Source organism: Osmia bicornis, chromosome 16, assembly GCF_907164935.1.
Source record: "Osmia bicornis bicornis chromosome 16, iOsmBic2.1, whole genome shotgun sequence".
Lineage (NCBI taxonomy): Eukaryota > Metazoa > Arthropoda > Insecta > Hymenoptera > Megachilidae > Osmia > Osmia bicornis.
In genome coordinates, this window is record NC_060231.1 from 851,839 (window position 1) to 875,774 (window position 23,936).

At 39.5% G+C, this 23,936-nt stretch overlaps 1 protein-coding gene across 4 annotated transcripts in view; it reads right to left on the reverse strand.

Moving 5' to 3' along the window:
• The window catches only part of LOC114882537, a 440,519-nt gene that overhangs the window by 251,539 nt on the left and 165,044 nt on the right, over positions 1-23,936 (reverse strand). The gene's annotated exons all lie outside the window — the stretch shown is intronic.

Below are 23,936 nucleotides of genomic sequence, written 5' to 3' on the forward strand. Positions count from 1 at the left end.
AAAAGATAGGAGTGTGGTGTGGTATTTCGAGAAGACGAATTATTGGCCCCATATTTTTTAATTCAACCGTCAATTCACATGTATACATAAATTGCATTTTTGAAGAGTTTGTAAATGAATTAACGGACGACGAATTGGCAGAAGGATACTTCCAACAAGATGGAGCAACATGCTATACCTCTGACGCTTCAATGAGGGAAATCGAAAGTTATTTCGATAACAGAATTATTTCTAAAAATCTGTGGCCTCCTAGATCACCAGATTTAACCCCACCAGATTTTTTCTTGTGCGGTTTCCTTAAAGGACGCGTCTACCGGAATAAACCACAGACAATAGAACAATTAAAATGGAATATAAAACAGGAGATACAAAATATTAGCGAAGATACGCTGATTTTAGTGTTCGATAATTTGAAAAAACGCATTCAGAAATGTTTGGACGCTGGAGGGGACCATTTCCAACATTTGATGTAAAAATAAAAAGGTAAATATATACAACTTTACTCTTTTCCGCAACGTTTAAATGGGTCTCGTCTGCTCAGAACACAGATTTCCACGCACACAACCGTCCTCGCCGCAGGGGCCTCGACGGTCATGTATGCGATAACAGAAATAGGATGTAGACTACCACATTCTATTCAGGTGGCACTTGCTTTGGGTAGCGTAGCGAGAGGATCACCCTGTACTATCTATAGTCACTGTATAGTATTTTTCACGAGAGAGTACTAGTACGGATGAACGAATTTTGGTCTCGTCTGCGCATGTTGGCTCTGATTGGTTCTGCCACGCTCCGCTACCAAGGTAACGCGCAAGCGCCGTACGGCTGTATGTCGTGAGCCACGCTGGACAGGCTGTATATCGGGTAATCAGAAATTTGTGAATTATGATTTTTGTTCAGCGCAAAGTATTCTTTTGTGTAATAAAATGTTTTTTAGCAATTTTATTATTGTCTAAGATTTCTTTTCAAATCCATTCCTTTAAGATGGTAGATACGGGTAATGCAGCGAGGTGACATTACCGGCAAAAATGGGCCTCCTATTAAGGGGTTTCCGGGAATCGGTTATTTGTTCTTATATGAGAAGATCTTAAGTTGAACAACCAGAATGGAAAATAAGGCACCATTCTTTTTTACATTGAATTTTGCACAGGCTCGTTACGTCTCGCGCCTGGTGTATGTGGTGCTGCCAAACACCAAGTGTGGAAGGATCCATCATACGTCAGGCGCATAAGGTTCTTTGTCATTTCCTTATTTTCCGTCTTACGAAGATAAAAAAGTGGGCAAATATATATAAACAAAACATGTCTCCAGCCCCCAGCAGTTAGTAATCCTACTCATAAACATCCTGTTTATCCGAAAAAAATCTATTTTCAAAATTTCTATTAATTCGGGACATGGACGTTTTCGAAAGTTCTGCCTAAATTTATTTTTTATTTTCGTTTTTTGTTTTATTTTTTACGAATAATTATTACAATGGTCGAATTATGTTTTTGCAATAATGTAAATTCCACGCTAGTTTTCTTTTTTTCTTTTCGATCCATTGTGAGGTCTAATAAGTGAAATGTAATATTAGTAACTTAAAGTCTGTTGTAAGTATTTAGGAAAATACTACGGAGCTGTATAAAATAAAAGAATACAAAAGGTAGGTACATAAAAATACAATATAATCATTGGATAATTACGATGACATATATATTTTCCTTATATGTTACAAGTAAACCTACGTCACATCCGTCTTAAGCCGGGTATCCACCGGTATCAAACGCCCGTATCGTATCACCGTTCCGAACCCTTTTGAATAGGCAGACGTTGCCTCGTTGCATGCCACGGCGTGGTACGGCTCGGCCAATAGTTCTTCGTTTCTTGAAAGAAACTCCTATAGGTGAGAAGTTTCGATTTGCTGCATGCTGTTTCTTTACTGTAGGAGTCCGTCGCTTACAATTAGTACTGTACAACTTTTATTACATCTGCAATACGAATTTCAACCAATAGAGGAAGTGGAAGTTTCTACACCGAAACCCCCACCACGATTAGGAAGTTATATATTTCTCATCAATACGGAAAAAGATCAATGTTGTTTCGACAACAGCAGTAGAAGCATTTGCTAGTTTCAACAGATTTATTCGTTTTACTAAGTTATAGCACAATGAATTTGCGAGCACAAGAGAATCACACTGTAGGAAATACTATTATAAATAAGAATTGTCCAAACCATATCGTGTTTGGTATCATTTTAATCAGAAAAACGTCACAAATATCTTGGTAACAGTTTTATAAGAAAAACATGAAACATAACAAAGTTCAGTCGTTGCATTAGTATTATCTCACTGATATATCCGATTCCAAATCATATTATCTCGTGCCTCAAGTGTCATGTTTCCACTTGACATAGCATTTCGGGCCTTCGCCTGGGTGTGTTGTTTTTACGTTTCAAGTGGTCTCCGAACCTATGCTTTGAACGGCAAGAAACCGACAATTTTCGGATCGGCCCGTTCCTTCACCTCCGTATCACAGCCCAATAGAACTTTCGATACTCGGCAACGGAAAAATCTCTGGAAAATTAACATTGCCCTTTTTCAATAATCATACAGGTGATTATTAACATTGCTCTTTTATGTACAGCGTATCACCGAAGATAATTGATCTGTTTAAATGTATTTAGACGATAAAATTTATCTAAATTAAATTAGATTAAGTGCATAAATAATTTCATCGATTTTGAAATGAATCCAATAATACTGCAAGATTTCAAACAAATTGAAACCCAAGTGACGGCACGAAACGCTATGTCAAGTGAAAACGCATGAACCTTTCCTTCGATGGAACGGCAAAAAGAATCGACAAATTTTTCGGATGGGTCCGTTGCCTCCGTTCCGTTGGAACGGCTCGCAGCAAAACGAAACTCCTCGCCTGTAGTGGCCCAGTCCTATTGCCTAACCGTTTCTATCAAGAAACGAAGAAATGTTGTCCGAGCCGCAGCACGCCGTTGCATGCAACAAGGCAACGCCTGCCTATTCATAAGGGTTCGGAACGGTGATACGATACGGGCGTTTGATACCGGTGGATACCCGGCTTTAGAGATCGGAAATGTAAGGGCGACTTTTAATTGCCTCGAAATAAGCAAGCGGTCTCTGTTTCGAAATAAGCGAAATAGTGCAAGAATGAGAGGGCATGCTATATTCTATCCTTGTTCAGAAAATAACGGCGCTGTTTTGCCGATTATTTTATGACATGTTGCCACCCGTCCTATTTCTAGAACAAAGTCAAGCCTAATAGCATACCTGCTTCTGCCTCGAAACAAGCAACAGTTCGGTGCCGAGCAAGTTAAAACCCCCTTTATTCATTTAAAGGATTTCGTTTGTATTTTGTATCTAATAAGTTATCTTATAATATAGTATTTATTATTATTGTAGTATAGTTTACATTAATTTCTTTCAGTTAAATTGTTATATTTAGATTTAGTTCGTTATAAGAAATGGAAAGACATCCCAGCATTTCGCGATCGTCAACGGTAATTGCAAGAAATGCAATGGGAAAGGTAAGCAGTAAGCTTTATATAAATACGTGCAAATAATTAAATAAATGTGTTTTCATATTTGGTGAACATTCTGTAATTCGTACTTTGCATTATCGTTTTTTAGATTGTCCATTCAGGTCAAAGACAGATGATAGTGAATCTGCACAAGGACCTGAAAAATACAAACCCGGATATGCGTTACATGGACGTTATCCGGTGTTTATGCGAAAAGACAGGAATTGGAACATCTACCATTCAGCGAACGCTGTCGCAGTACAAGGCAACGGGGACCGTCACTTCTCCTTGTAAGAAGAAAGTGCGATTGTCCACCTTAGAGAAGATGACGATGGATCAGAAAGCACTCCTTCGTTTAAAGGTCCACCAATTCTGGGAACGAAAGGAGCTTCCGACCATCAAGTCGCTGCTGGCAGTCGTAAATGCTGATGGATGTTTTCCAAAATTCAGCCGCACGACCTTGTACAGGATCCTAAAATCTTTGAATTTTAGTTACACCAGCCGAGTGAAGAATTGTGCTGTGCTGGAGCAGCCTTACATACTGAACTGGAGGGAGAAATATATTCAAACAATTCGCCAGTATAGAGAAGAAGGACGACCCATATACTATTTGGATGAGACATGGGTAAACACTGGCGATTGCCGTAAGAAAATCTGGAGGGATGTAAATGTGGTATCAGTACAAGACGCGAGGTGGCAAGGACTGTCTACTGGTGCACCAGCTCCCACAGGAAGGGGGAAAAGACTTATCGTGCTGCACATTGGGTCAGCCGATGGTTTTTTACCTGGGGGACTGCTGTGTTTTGAGTCGAAGACCAACACAGCAGATTACCACGACGAAATGAACGGAGATACGTTTTTCGAGTGGTTTTGCCGGATCGAGCCCTTATTGAAAGAAAATGCTGTGGTGGTTATGGACAATGCGCCATACCACAGCCGTAAATTAGAGATGAGACCGACATCGACGTGGAGAAAACAACAGTTAAAGGAGTGGCTTATATCAAAAGGCCATCATGTGCCTGATACTTGTACCAGGAGCACATTGCTCCAAATGGCACGCTCAGATCAATCCGAACAAAAATACGTGGTCGATGAATATGCCAGAGAGCATAATAAAACAATTTTGCGTCTGCCGCCGTACCACTGCGAATTGAACCCCATTGAGCTTGCGTGGGCATCAGTGAAGAATCACGTGAAATCCAGGAACACCGAATATAATATGCCACAAGTCAAACAACTGTTAGTGGAAGGGATTGAAGGAGTAACATCGGAGATGTGGAAAAATTTAATTCGCCACACCATCGGCATTGAGCAGAAGCTCATGGATATGGACTGCTTCTCCCAAGATACTCTGGAAATGCCTACCATTGGCAGTGATGTGGATATGTCTGATACTGATGTTAGCGACTAATATTGATACCACCCCTTCAGACATAGAAGACTTTCATTCCAATTTTGGTAAGTACGATTTTCATACAACTAATACAAAAATTGTAATCCTTCACTCCAACTTTTTTTCCGGTAATAATCTACGTTCCTGTTCACCTGCTTAAATCAATTTATATGGGATGAATGGATGCATCGAAGAGAAAGAAAAAACTTCTATTCTAAATTTTGGTAAGTACAATTTCCATATAACTAGTACAAATATTGTGATCATTCAGTCGAACTTTTTTAACAACTGAAATACTAATTACATCAATTACTTTTCTTTTTTTTGGTAATAATCTACGTTCCTGTCAACCTGCTTAAATCAATTTATATGGGATGAATGGATGCATCGAAGAGAAAGAAGAAACTTCTATTTCAAATTTTGGTGAGTACAATTTCCATATAACTAGTACAAAGATTGTGATCATTTAGTTTTTAACAACTGAAATACTAATTACTTTTCTTTTTTTTGGTAATAATCTACACTCCTGTCAACCTGCTGCAAGGAACTTACACAAGATGAATGGATATAGAGAAGAAGCCCGGAAAAAGCTTAACTCTTGGACTACGCCTTGTCATTATCATCCAATGGACTTTAATATCATAGACGAATACACATTGTACTTCCCTTTAAATAAAAATAATTAATAAATGATATGTTTATTGTATACGTATTTTCATAATATACCTCTTATATTCCTTTATTACTCCTTCATTTTTTCACATTTATTTAATTTTTGTAAATTGTATAAAAAAATTTTAATATGATACACTATTTAATTTCAATTTTGTACTGCTTATAGCTACTTACATTCAAATTCGAGTTGATTATTTTTTAAATTACTAACTTCAAACGTTTTACCCGCGACTTTTACTTATAACATTTTTACTTTGATTCTGGCTTATCGTTAGAAAGATTCATTACCTCTGCCGTTCCTATATTAGTATATTTTGTCCACCGCGTATATGGCGGAACGCAATGGAAGTAAATCATGGTGGGGTAGCGCTAGTGGTGGGGGAACTTTCTGAGCTCAGTCGAGCTGTGCGAAACACTCGTACTCTCTCGTGAAAAATACTATAGTTCGGCAAAACACGCGTCGTTGCTAACGGTACTCAATGTTGGCACGGCGCGGCGCGGCGCAGTGGTCGCCCTGCCTACTGCCTTGGCGTAAAGCTGGGTACAGACGAGTGCGCCGCGGATGCAACGCGGCATTACAAATTGTGCGGTGTTTCGTTTTTACCGCGAACACGCGCCGCGCATCGAACGAACCATAGCTGTTATGGTTAGCAATTGAATAGCTGTTATGGTAAAAGCACAAAACATCTCCAACGTTGAAAATTTGCAATTTTTTAAACACTCATTTTCTCAAAAACTCTACGACCTAGAGACAAACGGATTTCAGATTCGTATCCAGCTCGCAAAAATCTATAAGAGTTTCATAGTGGCGGTTATGAAATCATTTGACTGTTGTACAGTGTAATTTAAAATTGATACCTACAGTAAATTCTCAAAAAAAGGAACTTGAAATTTGCTTATTTTCTATATATCGCGTAAAATGCCCCCTTCACTTAATTCACTTTTGCCGACGCCAATCATTATTAAACGCAGAATGAAAATTTTCATGCAAAGATACAATGTCAAAGAAAAAAGAAACTGTATCACTCACCAGAATTCGAAGATGCTCGTGGCCTGCTGGTTGAGGGTAGTAACGTTCTCCAAGTTCGATCACTTGCAGTTTTCACATAAAGCAACCTCGACCAAAAACAATGATTCTTCGATGAAGCCTTCTTCACGAAAAACGGGCACCGAATTCTTAAGTATTTTAAGCAACTTCAGAACTTGTCTCGAGACGCGCACAAGCAGTCACAGAAAAAATCCGACAACCGAAATTAATACAATTTCAAAGTAGAATTATGAAAAGTTAGTTAGTAACACTGAATAACCAGCTAGAGGCTAAACCGCAAAACGTACGAGTTACTGTAAGTTAATTTTTCTAGACAAAACGTCGCACGAGTGAATATAATATACTAGGTCCGTACCGATCGACCACTGTATTCGGAATGATTCTCTAATGGCGACGAACGACGAAGTGTCCGTGTATGGTGGAGGGGGTTCGCCTCGGTGACACAACGTGGGGGATGATTCCGCTGTTGAACTTGTTGCCATTGTCGAGTCCTATCTTCGATTGTGTGCGAGTTTTTGCACGCGCACATGCGGTTAGCGAAGGGCAAACATGTTTAAATTTCGCGGAACAAGCGCTGTTGATGCTTTTTCTTCATCGTCTTCCTGTAATACAATGTTTAACAAATAAGGTGATATACATTACATATATTATATCACAGTAAAAATATTAAAATTTACAGTAAATGTATGCATTAAGGGGGTAGACACGGCACGTGATCTCTCCGATTCGAGACGTCGGTATTACAGCAGTTTTACGTGTAATGCTATCGCGTGAATATAGTTAAAGTAGTATGGCGACAATGCCGTGAGAATATTTACAACATATCTGTGTTCTGCTGTATCGATGGTCATAAATTAGGAGCGAAATTCAAATCATCGGAGCGTGCGTTCATCTACAATAGATAAAGCCTATATTGTTAAACATCTCAACATGGGTGATCGGGCTAGGAGAAAGTTGGAAATCTAGAGAATGAAATAGTTTCATTTCAAAACCTTCTTGAAGACTAATTTATGATGGACCGTATCAAATTCGTTTTTTTTTTTGACTAATTGTAAGTCACGTACGGTCCTTGAAAGTTATGAAGTCTTTTGGGATATATTGTCTTTTTCTGCACTCTAAGAGTGACGTCTTAATGAATTGTATAAATACGTTCTGGAAAAATCGTGTATAGAGATGCCATCAGAAGAAGCAGAAAAATCTATACGGATTAATATTTCCAATAATTGTAGACGTATAAACGAAAGATGGGAAAAAAGTGGCCGCAAACTAAAAGATTTTCGAAAGAAATTCGAATTATGGCTTCAAGCTGAAGATTTTATATTCTTCAACGGTTATTTAAAAGATGATTTTGTTGTACCATCTACGTCGAGAGAATCTACAGGAAGGCCTCAAAAACCTTTCGAGGAAGTTTCAACAAAATCCAAGAAACGAAGACTTCATGACTTAACAACAACCCACTCTGCAGAAAAACTAATGTTTGCTACAGAAATGCAATGACTACAGATACAAGAAGACTAAACATGCCTATGTTACCGATGGGGCGTCATTATTGGAGTACCCGGTACCCCAAGGTGAAGTTGGGTTTCCACAGTTGGTATAACAGTTGTATCTGTTTTATCAATTCTTCTCGTACCATACCTCGCTGGAGCATGCATGGCACAACTACCTTATCGACTACACCAAAGTGAAGAAACGTATACATGTATAGTACGTTTGCAGTGTTGCCACATCTGTTTCCATATGCATGGCAATTGGTGTTCGCACTTTACACAATCATATATCTGCTTTCATCCGTGTACGCTGCCGCTTCGGTGCTTTTCACCAACAATTCACGTATTCTGACGCGAGTCCCGAGTAATCTGACAGTCACAACCAGAAGATCGAGTTCGAATCCCACGGGGACAATTTTATTTTTTATTCTTAATCAATTCGTAAGTTTGCTTTGCAAATGTTTAGATGTTACAAAATTCAGTGAACCTGCATTACAATTACCTCCTCTTCGATTTAGATGAGTTTTGGATATGTTATAGAAATCGATATTTTGAACAACTTTTCCTTGTACATATAAACGGCGGCCCTGCTTAGTTAGTTTCCGAGATATTCGTGAAAAACTTTCGATAATAACACATTGAATTCTGCGACAGCACATTTCTGTTTAGAAACGAGAGTCTAGGGAACGTAATGGCTCTGTTTACAGCTGCACATACGAGACTCCAAAAAATGTCTATTAAAACTCAATTAAAAATGAATATTATTGATATATTAGGTTAGGTTAGGTTATATATTTAAATCCGGGCGCTGTAAGGCGGCCGGCAACACTTTCGTGACAATGATAAATTAATTACAAAAGTAATTATAAAATTATTAAGCAATTCTAAGAAATGAACAAAAGCAATTAAAAATACGTATTATACATTATATGTCTGAAAAAAGGCGATATTTTTGGACGAAATTACTACTTTTTACTTCTTTGACGAGTTTCTACTACAGTGAATTCTGCATATATACGTCTGTAGCAACAAGTGCGACGGCCGCTTGCTTACTGTTTCTGCAAACAGCGGCACTGGACCCATCAACCCCTTATATGTATATGAACTTAAAACTCAAACTTTACACATTTCAATATGTTGTAGTCTTTACTTGAATTCAAAGAAAAATAAAGTTTATTCAAAAGTATAATGCACCAGATAAGGCCAACACATCATTCGCCTGGTCGCTTTTCTCTCTCATTCTCTCACTCATTCCTTCTCGCTCTCTCCTCGTCCAACCTATCACTCGCTTCATTTCAAATGCATTCACTCGCCCATTCGTCATTTCACACTCTCGCCATTTCTCTCTCTCGTTCAATCCCTCTCTCTCTCTGTCACAGTCATTACTCCTGTACAAATTGAAATCTTAATACTTAAATCTTATAAATCTTTTACCAGGATATTTGTAACATTTTTCTGATTAAAATGACATGAAACGCGATATAATTTGGACTATATTTACAAGTTGACGATAATAAGTATCGAACACGGGGAAGGATGGCGAATGAAAAAGAAAGAGAATCCGCGATCGTAACAATCCGCAGTCCTTTTTCCATTCGCTGTCCTTTTCTAACAATGTAAGAAGTTTATGTTTATTTGTTTCTAGCGTTACGTTCTTCCAGTTCACGTCAGTCTGAAGAACTTATGCAAGCGGTGCAAACGTGTAATATACAAATTTGTAACCGCTTTCAGTGTTCAAAATATGGTATGTATTTCGTGATACGCGCGCTAGATATAAAAAATGTGTTTATCGCGGTTGTGGTGTTACGTCGCGTAATTACATTCATTCCCAGTTGCAGACAATGATCGGTTAATACAGTGGATCGTAAATAGTGGAAACGACGATTTCGCGGGTTTAACCGATCTCCAATCGAAACACCGGTATATTTGTTCAAGGCATTTTGCCGAAAAAGACAAGGTAGTGCAACTGAAATTGAAGAAGGATGCTGTATCGGTATTGTACGATTTGGGTGAGGATAATGAAGAGCCTACGTGTAACAGTCGTAACCATTCACCCAAATTCCTTTGTAGATCAAAGAAAAAAAAGAAATTGATCAATTGAGATTAGCAACGCAGAAATTGCGTAAACTGCTTGCTAGAAAAAATAAACAAATATTAGCATTAAAACGTAAAATAGAGTCGTACGAAATGACGGAGTCAGATGTCGTACGAAATATAAAAGACAAAGTTTTGAACGAAGTAAAGACGTTCATGTTAATGCAATTGTATCCGCAACCCGTATATTCTGCGGACGAGCAACATATTTGTCTATCAATGCACTATTCGTCACCGAGTTTATTCAGAAAACTTCGTAACGATTTCGGTTTCCGTTTACCATGTGCTATGATAATTAGTAGATGGTTTGGAAGCATTGAACTGTGGCCGGGCATTTGTACGACCTTTTTTACGCAGTTACATAGAAAGGTATCGTGATGGATAGTTCTGAACGAAATTGCGTGTTACTGTTCGACGAAATGACAATAAAGAAGTCCTTCGATTTTCATTCAAAAAAAACAAAAAATTGAAGGCTTCCAAGATTATGGTGCTTTTGGATCTGAGATGAAACCAGGCACGCAAATCTTAGTTTTCATGCTTCGCGGTTTATTTTATAATTGGAAGCAACCAATTGCTTATTTCATAAGTAGCAGCAACATGTCAACTGTAAACTTGTTGAATGTGCTTGATGCGGTAATTGCTGCTGTCTGTAGCGCTGGTTTACGCGTGCGTGAAATTGTTTGCGATCAAGGTTCTGGTAACAGATCGGTAGTAGATCGAAAAGTATCTCTTGAGAAACCATATATAATACATGAAGGAAATAAAATTTATTTTCTTCATGATTATTTGCATGTATTTAAAAACATTCGCAACAATTTATTGCAGTATGATTTGATGATTAACGATTCTGTAGTTTCATGGTCAGATATATCATCTCTATGGGACCTTGAACGGAAGAAAGGCACTAGGGCAGCTGTAAAATTGTCAGAAAAGCATATTCGAACGAATGAATTGTAGGCTCGCTTTGCAAGTGTTTAGTCGAACAGTTTCGGCAGCTTTGTTAACGGCCAGCACGCAGGGACAGATCCAAAGCGATACTGTTGTGAATACTGCATGTTTTGTTCGACTGTTGAATGATTTATTCGATAGTTTAAACAGTCGAACCGCGCATGATGCTAATCCGCAAAAGTGTGCCTTATCAAATAAAAATCCTCAAGTAGAAGAGAATTTGATAAGACAGGCAACAGCATGTACAAATTGGTTTGTGATTCAAAAGGGTCGGCAGGTACGTCCTCCGTGCTTCAGAGGCTTGCAGCTGTCAATTAATGCGACGATACAATTGTGGCATGACATTCGCGATGAAGGTACGTCATATTTAATGACGTCGCGATTACAACAAGATCCAATAGAAAATTTGTTTTCTATGATCAGACATAACGCGGGTAATTATGAACAAAATCCGTCCGCGAAAACATTTAGATTAAATTTGCAGAAAAATATGGTGTTAAATTTAATGAAGCCGTCGCAATCTGCAAATTGTTTAGACGATGAAGATCTTAATCTTTAGAAGTTACCAAAATCTTCGGAAAATGTTGCGTCAATTAGTACCGGCGATTCGTCAGATTTTGTTAATTATTACAGCAGTGACTCCAGATTCATCAGAGATTCTGAAGTTACCCGTAAAAGCCTAGAAGCAGAAGATGCAAGTGATGCTATCATCGCTGATATCTTGCAAGAAGTATCTGAAACTGCCCACACCTTCGAATCGTGTGCCATTGAATATTTTGCGGAATATGTCGCTATGAAAAACATTAGAAAAACTAACTGCGACATATGTGTCACGTCTGGATGCTTCTCTGGCGGCAGCAGCAATTGCATGGGTCAACTCCACTCGACCTGTGTTTGACAAGAGAAGGGTCAAGGCAGACCTGGCGGACCCGTGGCATGAGGCTGTTCTTATCCGGCCGAGGGACAGGGCTGAACCGTTCCCAGGGAGGGAACGGTCATCATCATCGTCGCTGCCAATCGAGGCGATCGCACGTATCGTCCGCTACCTGGACTTCGCTGGTCGAGCGCGCATGGAGTGCGTATGCCGAGCTTGGCGTCTGGGATCCCTGGCCTCCTACGCAGCTACCCGAACGCTCACCACCGAGGACTGGCGTTGGCCTACGGGCTGAGATCACCGCATCGTCTCCACCGAAGCGTATTACTGGGCGGTAAAGCGTTTAGGGCCCTACGTGACTGGGCCTCGGCTCGACGACCGGCAAATTGCGCGAGGGTTGCGTCCGAAGGTGGTAGGGATCGCGGTGCGTGGTTGTCCACTGTTAACCCGCGTGGACTTAACGGGAGCTCGTGTTCGTCCAGCGGTCCTGAGGGACCTGGTGAGCGCGGCATCGGCATTAACGGATTTAAGAGTAGGTCAGAGCTTCGGTACTGTGGAGTCCGAGCTCTCGGCGCTGCTCGTGCCCGCGTCAGGTCTCGCGGTTTTCGTGGCATCAACCACGTAATTAGCGGGGGTGGCGCTGGCGCGGGTATCGCCGGGACTTCGCGAGCTGCGACTGAAGAACTGCGTAGGGGTATCATCGGCACCTGTGGGCGCAGCCCTCGCTGCTTTAACTTGTCTCTCCGCGCTTGAACTTGGGCAATGTCGTTCGCTCACCACGGAGGAACCACTACGCGCTTTGATAGCCAACGAAGCGCTACACTCGACGCTAACGGAGTTGATCATCACAGATGTCGATTTCGCTCCACTGGACATGGGAGAACCGGAAGAGGAGTTTAATGCCCCCAGGATGGCAGACCCCGTCTTCATAGAGCTCTAGATGGGACCGGCGGAGACGGCTCGGTCAATACCGGAAGTATTTACCCGATTGAAGATCTTGACTACTATGTTTTGCGGCTGGGTGACTAATGCCTTTGTCATTCATATCGGACGTAATCTTGTGCAGCTTACTGACCTCGATTTGTCGGGGTGTACTAACATCCGAGGCCAGTTCGCCCTCGAACCACTTTCCACCCTACCAGAAATACGGAAAATCCACCTCAACAACCTACATCCGTCCGTGACTGGTCAAGCCCTGGGAATGATCAGCACCCTGGAGGAAATCTATGCCCGGGACAGTCACGGGGTTAACGGCGAAGACGTCTGCGGGGCGATAACAGGGTGTATCAACCTCAAGGTCCTAGACGTCGAAGGGTGTCCGAGAGTGACGGATCGCACTCTCCACGGAGCAACGGAAATCGTCCGCAGGCAAGGAAGAACGGCATTGCTCAGGCTCAGTGTCGGTGGGACGAGTGCCGGTCGTTGGACCACCGTACGACCGAGCCTGGTACTCTATATTATTCATGATAGGGTATATGCGCCAATTTTACGTTAGGACAATCACATCGCAATGAGCTTGACCTCGCACATCGCCGTGGGCGGCGATGGTTTTAAGGGGGGAGGATTTGTCACGTCTGGAAAAATTTTACAAATTTGTCCGCCTCACGTTCCCTTATCAAGCCTTCGGGTTATAGGAGTCTCCTCATGTAAGGGGCGTGAGGGGGATAAATCGCTTCTACACAATTTTGATCTTCTCCTCGACTCTGTGCTTTCCCACCAAGCCTTCGGGATGTAAGGGAAGAGTTTGAGCTTATAATTATTCTATTTTGTCTTTCCTATCCTTTATTCCTTTTTACATTTCTTAATTCTTTTCTTTAGTTATTACCCCTCCTTGAAACTATCGTCGTGCTCAACTACGTAGTAACAGATTTCGTGATAGACAAAAACTCGGGTTCGACCGAGGAGAGGTATGTATCATAAACAGCGTTCGCTGCGCAGTTAGCCAGTGCTTCGCATTGTAGGGGTCTTCTCAGGCTAACTGCGCAAAAGCGTAAAGATTAATTTAACTCTTAATTTTCAACCGATTCCCTTCTCTTTTTCACGCGTGGGCGCCAGTCGGTCCCTAATCCGATCGTATGCATGAATTGTATGCTGGAATGGAAGCGCGAAATGAACTAGCAATTCGGATGTTTGTTTGAAGGATAGAGCGAGGAATGAGAACCCTCGCAAGCAAGCGTTAGCAAGCGTTCGAAGACTGTTTAGGGGCGAAGGGTCGAACGGGGCAATAAAAGTCTTTGTATCGAATTCCGAGAATTTGCCTGAAACCAAGACCCAACAGTAATTTTCAAATAGTAAGAACGTTCTGGAACTAACTACACTGCTAATGTAATGGCGAATATCCGAGTTAATAATCAAGGAATATGCTAAATAGTCGAGAATTTCATTCAAAACACCGAATGTTTTACAAAATGCGTACCAGCGAAATTCGCGTTGCGGTTTACGAACAAATAATTACGGATAACGTTAATCTATTACGCCGACTGCTAGTCAAAATCGTATGATTGCTGATCGATCAATAGTATGATTGATATAATTTTTATTCATTCGCCTCATTGTTAAATGGTTCCGATTTAAACATTAGTTCGGATTTGAATAATTGCTGATGTTCGTTTATATCTGATATCGAAACTCTAAACGAGAAATGGAATATTCCAGAAAAATCTACGGCGCAGAAACACCGAAAAGCCGTTAGACAGAGATGGAGCACCAGGAGAGAGAGAAAGAACATAGTCTAGAGGAATTTAGCTAGCACGCGTCTTCGACCAATAGCGACGCACGCGACGCTGTCGTCACGCGCTATGATTTGTCGGAATGTCCCCACGCAGGACATCATCCTCGCGACGGGCCCTTCCGGCCAGGATCGCGATCGATTCTGATCACTCTTCGTCGAACAATCGAGTAAGTCGTGACGGGAGCCCGTGCGTCTAGAGATAGAGTTGCCGATTTGTACTTTGTGTAAATTAGCTGCGCGGCAAGTCCTACCCGTTAGGCAGAGTGTCGTGAGGGTGAATTTCGCGAATACGCGGCAAAGACTCAGAGACGCGCACGTTAAGCTTTCATACTATTAAACCTCTATCTTTTCTCTTTCATTTTTATTCCGTTTGATCACGTAATCTTCGTATTAAATTCAATCGCGTTAATAGTCATCTTTCTTCAAAAATCGTAATCGTCTTGAGTTCGTTTTGATTAAATTTTGATACGCAATAAAGGGCAATCGGGCGCGCGACAAGTGTTAGTGCGACAGCTTCCTCATCATCTCTCTCTTGGTGTTCCAGACTAACCAGCGATTATTCAACGAGCTACCACCGATTTCCAAGCGATTTATTATCATATATTATAAACTACATTTTCACGGTAAGCCTGTCAATTACTAATTTTTCGAGCACGGCATTATCATTGAACTTTCAACAAGGCAAAACGGGCGATCTATTAAGCCTTCGGGTTATGAGAGTCTCTCCATTTTAGATCGTCTCGATTTTTTTACGTTCAGGTACCGTTTATAAATAATACGCTATTCTAAAATTCCGAATTTTGATTTATCGCGACTTTGTGTGCGTGACGATTGCTCGACTACGATATTTTGTCAGGGGCGACCTGTAAAGCCCTTTCGGGGCTTGTGAGAGCCTCTCCATTCAGGTCGTTACCTCGCGGCCAAACACCGCTAATTTTCCATCTAATTAATATATTAATTAGCTGAGCAAGTCGTCTTACACCTAGATTCGATAACACGTTTAAATTTATAATATATTCGAAGTCCAACTGCGAATCAAAGGCTATCTATATTTTACACGATTTTCAGACAAACAATAGTCATTATTATATGAAATAGGTTAAGCATCTTTACCCTTGTCAAACCAGTATTGTTTTTGAATTGAACTTATCTAATAGTAATCATTAATATTATCAAGCATTAATAGAATTAAATTCAATAGTCATTTTCAGTTGTACTACTTTCAATAGTTTTTTTTTGAATTACATTTTTATTTGTTGCACACTATCCAGTCTATTTTATTTCTTTGAGTTACAACGCCTATTTTTACATCAAATCCACGCACGCCAACACAACGTTTCAAGGAGGGACCCGTATGGGACCTAGAACACTGACGAACCCAACGGAAATAAATTCTATCTAAATTTCCGTCTTTTAAAAATTGTTCTGATCGTAGAGGACGTTAACGCGTCATACGCGGTCAGAGCTGGTGGCAGCGAGACCTTTCTCATCGCAAAGATCAATCAAATCAAGGAAAATTAACAATCGATCTTTTCCAATTTTCTTTCCTTTTAAATTTCCATTTCACTTTACGTTGCGCGCTCGCCTCGCGCCGCGCAACGTAACATATGCGTCGGATTGGTTGGCACTTTTCTGTTTAGAAACGAGGGTCGAACGAGAGTAAAGGTTTCGTTCACAACTGCATATACCAGACTCCAAGGTATGTCTATTCTAACTCAATTACAAGTGAATGTTATTGATGTAATCAGTTAGGTTAGGGTACATACGTACATCCGGCCGCCGTAAGGCGGTCGGCAACGCGAAATAATAATAAATTATTTAAATAATATGTATAATACGCATTTAATGGCTTTTGTTCATTTCTTACAATTTCTTTTTATACTTCTTTTTATAATTAATTTATTATTATTTCAGAAAAACGTTGCCGGCCGGTTTACGCCAGCCGAATTTAAATATATAGCCTTATCTAACCGATCACATCAATAATATTCACTTCTAATTGAATTTGAATACACATTTCTCGAAGTCTCGTATGTATATGCAGTTATGACGGAGCCTTTACGTTCTCGACCCTCGTTTCTAAACAGAAGCCAAATGGCCAGCGAATGGCTACCAACACTTATGCATGTGCTGTCGCAGGCGCACATCTATAGGCAGAATTCAATGTGTTATATCGATAGTTTTGTGTAAATATCTCGGAAACTAAGGGAAACCGTCTCTTATATGTACAGAAAAAAATTGTTCAAAATATTGGTCGCTACAACATATCCAAAAATCATCAAGATCGGCTAAGAGGTAGTTGTTCTGCAGTTTGACCGAAGTTACGAATAGCGAATGAAAATAAAAATATCTTACATTCAAACCGTTACATAATTTTTGATCTGAAAACATGTATTTCATATCCAGTGAAAAGTGGTAGATGCACGAGGAAGTGGGACCTAAACATAAAATCGTGTCAATTCGATGTTTACATGCACCTCCACCCGACCGTGAACGTAGAAAGGGACAGTCAATGAAGGTGAGAGAGAGAGGGACCGAAACGTATCGGCGCACAAAACGCGGTAAAAAGTGGTTTTATACAAATATACCCACAATGAAATATCGATTCAGTAATAGTTACTTTGCATATGGGCCATGATGTACTGTGATTTTTTTTTATTATTTGTCGATTTTCGACACTACATGGTTTTGAAATATTGCTTTCACCCGCTCGTCACGAAACATTCACACTTCGTTCTTCCTCTCTCTCTCTCGCACACACCCTCTCTCTCCCTCACTCGCATACTGAACATTACTGTACATCGTAGAAAGGAAATAGATGAACAGCGATCACCTTTGTTATACTATTCATTGTTAGTCATTTACATATTTCATTTCAGCAGCACAAAGTATCCTGGATTTTTAATATTTTTCATTCAGTACTGCTATACACGATCTGTACAGGAGAATGGTAAAATACTGATTACTTATGAAAAGCATCCCAAAAATAAATCTGTTCCCAGATTTATTAAAATTTTTTTGGACAGATAAGTTAGTATGTTTTTTCAGCATAGAATGTGATATTATGCTGGACTCTCCTGATTTTGCGTTACGTCCAAATATTCGATGAATAGGTAACGACAATGTGACGCTGGCAGGAGCTCGTGCGAGTTCTTCAATACTGGCGAACGTAGAAAAGGACAAATAGCGAAAGAGAAAGAGGTCCGAGAATTAAAGGGCCCGAGAAAAAACATTTGAGTAAGACACTATTAATTCAACAATAACTTATTTATTTTTCATTTTTCCTAAATCAAACTTTCACCAATGCAATTGTAAGGTTCTATTGATTAAGATAAGACCAAACACCATATAATTTGCATTATTTTTACTTATTTAGATATAAATAAGTAAAGAAATAATTTTAATTCAAATTATGTCATGCTTGATCTCGTTTTAATCACAAAAATCTCACAAATACGTTAGTAACATTCTACAGGAAATAATATACATGAAATAATATACATCGAAGAGGCAAAGAAAAAATGTACAGTAGTGTAACGACCCAGAATGAGTACGTTACTGCACCGACTTGTAGGGAGAGCGGTTCCCTTAGAAGGCGACTCGTAATCAATGTGTTAAGGATTATAGGTTCGTGTGGTGTGCGGTTAAGGAGTGAAATCCAAACACTAATGTGCTAGAAACTGAATGAAAATATGTTTATTCAAAAATAGAAAGGTAAGTGAATATTGAAATATAATACAAAATCGCTAGTATTACAATAAGTGCGGCTAGAAATTGGAATACAATAAGAAATTATAATTATTTCGCCCTAGATTGGGAATACAATCGAAAATATGTAATTAGTAAAAATTAATAATTGTAATTAATCGTAATAATCGATAGCGCTAACGCGAATGCGGCGTGGTCTTCTTATACAGTCAACACTCTGTTTGTTTTCAACAATAATTATGGAAACCAAACTCCAGAGGTTTGTGTTAGACTATTGGAATCAAGTTAACCCTTCCTATAGGTCGCAATCGGTTTCTGGTTATACCAGAGCCGTGTTAGACGCAGGCCGTTCAAGGAGCTCCGCTCCTCGCTAGCTCTTTACACTTGAGTGTTGGCTTAGCGTAACACCTGTGTAACACGTTGCGCACCGCGAATAGGAGGTCCACTGATCCGTAGTCCTGCACGCCACCAGTGGAATAGTAGGGATTAGCTGTAGCTCGCGCTCTATCGCTGCCTAGACAGTTCAGCGCAAGCTCTTCTCTACTGATCAGAGTGTTGTCTGTTTCAGACCGAGGTCTGAGAAGATCTGCCCTGAAACTGTGCGGAACGCCTCTATTTATACTCAGATTTTGCTGAGTCGGCACTTTTTTTCCGCATAGAGTTCTTGGGGTAGCTGGGTTTTTCCCGTCACGTGGTGGTCCAGCATCCCCACTCTAGAATACTACCCCACCGTATGGTTACTGGGGTTGCGCTCGCGCGTGCGCGGTCGGACGTCGATAATTTATCGGTAAACTGTTTTACCGTCCGACTTATCGACTAAACTTTTATCGATGTATTTAACAAACTCGGTTATCGACGAAAAATGAAAATGTTTATTACAGAAATTTATACATTAAATATTAACAATAAAAATAAAATAAAATACTCTGTATAAAAAAATTGGTTATAATAAAGAAAAATGAAATTAAAAAGATATTGTGTTAAACTCTTGGGTCGTTACAACTTCCCCCGCGCGTTTGTCTCTTGTCCTCAAGAGACAAATATTTTTCCTTTTTATGTTGTACAGGGCGCAGCAGCATCTCTCCTCGCTGTTTCTTGGAGAGGCTGATAGGATTCCGAAATAACGCATTATTTGTCGGTGTTCTCGTCTTGGGTCGGTCCTTTCTGTATTTTTATAAGTTTTCCAATTAAACTCTGGTATGTCGATTGTAATTAACCTCCACTGTGGTGGTGGTGGCGGTGGTGGTGGTGATGTTTCCTCTTGTACAATAGTTTCTTCCTGCATCGCTATCTTTGAAATTTTATATAAAACAGATAATTAGTAAATGAAATAAATCTTTGATGATACAATTCTACCTCTCTAAATTGTTTCAAGGCTTTTCTTAACTTTCTTAATCTTTCGCGTCTTCCAGCGCGCCGTACCATTTTTGCTTTCTATGAATTGAATATAGCGGCGCGTGCGTAGCGTCGCTTTCAATATCTTTCTCTGTCGCTCTTAGTTTCTGTCTCTTTCTATCTTTTTTCTATGTAATATGGCGGACTTGCGAGTCTGCGCATTAATACTTCGAACGAAATAAAAATGTTCCGAACGAATTGTAATCGTATATGGTTTGTAGGACTTTGGAATGAATGATTTAGGATTTTGGAATGAAGTATTCTTGTTGAATTTAAAAAAGAAAGGATTTATTTATAAAAAAAAAAAAAAATTAAATTAAAGAATATTACAGTGGACATAAAAACTTAAAAGAGAAAAGAAAAAGGAAATAATTATAATTAGGGATAATTATTCAAAGTACTCAAATAAAATATCTCTTGATCTTCTGCCTGTACTAAGTAGCCTTCTTTGAATATTTCAAGGGTCTCCTGATCTATCTCATTTATAGCCTGTAGGCAAGTTGAACAGGCTATAACAGGCTGTATGAGAGCGAATTGAAATCCGCATCTTATGCAGGTCGTTTGCGTTGTTGCTTCTTCCGCCAGTATAAAGTGGTGTGTTCCCACGTGGACCCAATTCTTTTTACTTTCAGAGCTCACCTGTAATGCACAGGTTGCACATATGCGTCCCAATTTCAGATCCATTATGTATTCGAATGATATAGTTTCGTCTTTAATACATAAGGCGTCTATTATGTTTGCTGTTTGTTGGACCATTTTCCTGTAAACGAGAGCTATTGCTTTACTGTAAGATATTAAAAATTGTAAATTCTAGTGTCTATGCTTACTCTTTTTTTATAATTTATTTCTTCTCTTTTCTTTCTTTCTTTTATTTCTATAATTTTCAATGTACCTTTCGTGGCGTCGTTTTTCGTGTACTTTGTTCTTTACGCCTTTTAGCAATATGGCGGTACGTTTAAAATTTTGCATGTGCGCATGCGCATCTTCCGAAAATCATATAGATTGCCATATCGATTTTCATTTTTGATCTATGTTGTAAACTGGTCGATAGGCCCTCTTTAGTCTATCCTTGTGAACTATCCTAGTCTTTTTGGGACCTATCTGCAATTCTATGTTATTCTTTTCTATGTTTCTTAAAACTCTGTACGGTCCTGTATATTCTTTTTGTAATTTACTTTTTCTTGGTGGGTTTAGTAACATAACTTCTTCTCCTGTTTCGTAATTAATTGGTCGTATTTTTCTATCATAGTAGTATTTTTGTCTATATTTTGATTGTTCCAGATTTGCTTTTGCTGTTTGCCTAATTTTGTGTAAATTTTGTAATAATTTATCTACGTAGTCTGGATATGTGTCTAATGTGTCAGTTGGTGTAAATTTTGAAGGTAATCTTGCTTTTTTTCCATATACTAGTTCATGAGGTGTGAATTTTGTTCCCTCATGAACACTTGTGTTGTATGAAAACATTGCTTGTTGTAGCCATTCGTCCCAGTGTTCTTGTTTGGATATGTAGTGTTTCAAGTACTCAACTAGAACGTGATGGCTTCTTTCCAGGGACCCGTTTGACTGAGGATGGAAGGATGATGTACGGTACGTCTGGATGTGGAATATTTTTGCTAGCTTCTTGATAAGTGAGGATGTGAAGCATGTTCCTTGATCGGTGAGGATAGCTTTAGGACTGCCGAACTGGCATATAAATGAATTGGTGAATGCTCTTGCGACGTCCTCTGATGTAGCTGACACAAGTGGAACTGCGACGGAGTACTTGGTCAAGTTGTCCTGTATGGTGAGGATGTAACTGTATCCTTTTTGCGTCATAGGTAAGGGTCCAAGAATGTCTAGGGACACCTTATCGAATGAGTCTGAAGGAGTGTCTGTGATGACCATAGGCTCCTTATTCTTCATCCTTACTAGCTTTGTTCTTTGGCAGCTAATGCATGATCTAATGTAATCGGTAACTTCTCTTTTCATGTTTTTCCAATAATATTTGTTCCTGATCCTGAGGTAAGTTTTTCTAATTCCTTTGTGTCCTGCAACTGTGCTTTCATGATTTTCTTTAATTATACTTCTTCTTTCATCCTTAGGTGGAGTTTGGATTGTTCCTTTGCAGATGATGATGTTAATGTTTGAATCTGCAAAGATTACTTGAAGAATTGCTCTTAATCCTTGCTTGTCTGGCATGCTGCATTCCTGGATTCCTCTTTTCATCCATAGCTGGTCCTCGGTTTCTTCTATTTTGAATGTGACTGGTCTATTGCTAATTATTTTTGGTTTAATTTGTTTCATTGTAGATGGTTGTTCGGTTTCTCCTTTTTTAATTTTGATAGGTGTGATAGGTGCTGATAATGTGTCACTTGAGGTTTCTTTTTCTACTTTTCTTTTTATTATAGGAGATCTTTCTCTTGTGCTTGAAGAGGAATCGATTCTGGGTGGTTCTCTGAAGATATGTTTAGGTAATATCGTTTCTTCATTGTATTCTTCAATTTCGTCTCCAATTATTACGGGTTCTTGAGCTATAGGTCGTTTCTGTGGGATAATGTATTTCTTTTTTTCTGGTGGTTGATGTACATCAACTGTAATTTGCTGTTCATTAGGTTTTCTTTTTTTCTTGATTTCTTCAGAAGAGTATGTTTTTATTCGTTTTCTTGGTTTTGATTTTGGTGGTTCTTCAGATACATCAGTTTCGTAATATTGAGATTCATCTGAACTTGTATAGTCTTCTTTTATTCTTTTTCTTGCTGCTTTTCCTTCTTGAGATGGGCTTCTTTCTCGTATTTTATCCTTTCGGTACCTTTTTCTTACTTCGACATCTGTGGAGTCATCTCGTGGTCGTGTTAAATGTTTGTGGCTGATTTTCCTCTTCTTAATTTCTCGTGAACTTGACGAGGTTGTTGGTCTTGGTCTTCTTGGATACTGATGCCATTCCTTCTTCTTTTTATGATCTTCAGACTCAGTTGTAGTTGTTGATCTAGGTCTGGTTGGATATTGATGTGCTTCTTTTTTCCTTTTAAATTCCCTAGATTCTGACGTCGTTGTTTGCCTAGGGCGAGTGGGATATTGATGCCACTCCTTCCTCTTTTTGTGCTTGTCTGATTCTGAGGTGGTCGTGGTTTGTCTGGGGCGAGTGGGATACTGGTGCCACTCTTTCCTTTTCTTACGCTTCTTCTTTGACCCAGACGTAGATGATTGCAGCCTTTTTGCATTTATTTGTAGAGCGTTTATATCTTCGACAGGATTTCTAGATAGAGCATCAGCGTTTATGTTTTGTCTCCCTGGTTTGTATTTAATTTCGTAATCGTATTCGCTTAATCTCAGTTTCCATCTCATGAGTCTTGATGTTGGATCTGAAAGACTGTTTAACCATATTAAAGGTTTGTGATCAGTGATTAAATAGAATTTTCTGCCGAAAATATATGGTCTGAAATGATTTATTGCGAATATTACAGCAAGTAGTTCCCTTTCTGTTGCGGAATATTGTGTTTCCGGCTTATTCATTACTCTTGATGCGTATGCTACTGGCTGATCTTTTCCTATTTCTCCTTGACTTAGGACTGCTCCTACTGCTGTTCCGGATGCGTCAGTGGTAATATTAAATGGTCTCTCAAAGTCAGGATATTGTAGGATTGGCTCTTCGCATAATACGTTTCTCAAGAATTCGAAAGCTTGCTGTTGCTGGCTGGACCATTCGAATTTTTGCTCCTTCTTCGTCAAGTCAGATAATGGTTTAGCTATTTTAGAGAAGTTTTTAATGAAACGTCTATAATATCTGCACAATCCTAGGAACTGTCTAATATTCTTGACAGTCTTCGGAACGGGGAATTTTTGGACTGCTTCAACCTTTGCTGGGTCAGGTTTTACACCGTCTTCTGTAATTATATGACCCAGGTATGCCACATCTTTCTTTAAAAATTGGCATTTGTCAGGTTGTAAGCATAAGTTTGCTTCTCTAAGCTTCATCATCATTCTGTTGACCTTTATCTCGTGTTCTTTTAGTGAGCTTGCATAAATTACGATGTCATCGATGAATACGAATAATTCCAGTCCTTGTAGTCCG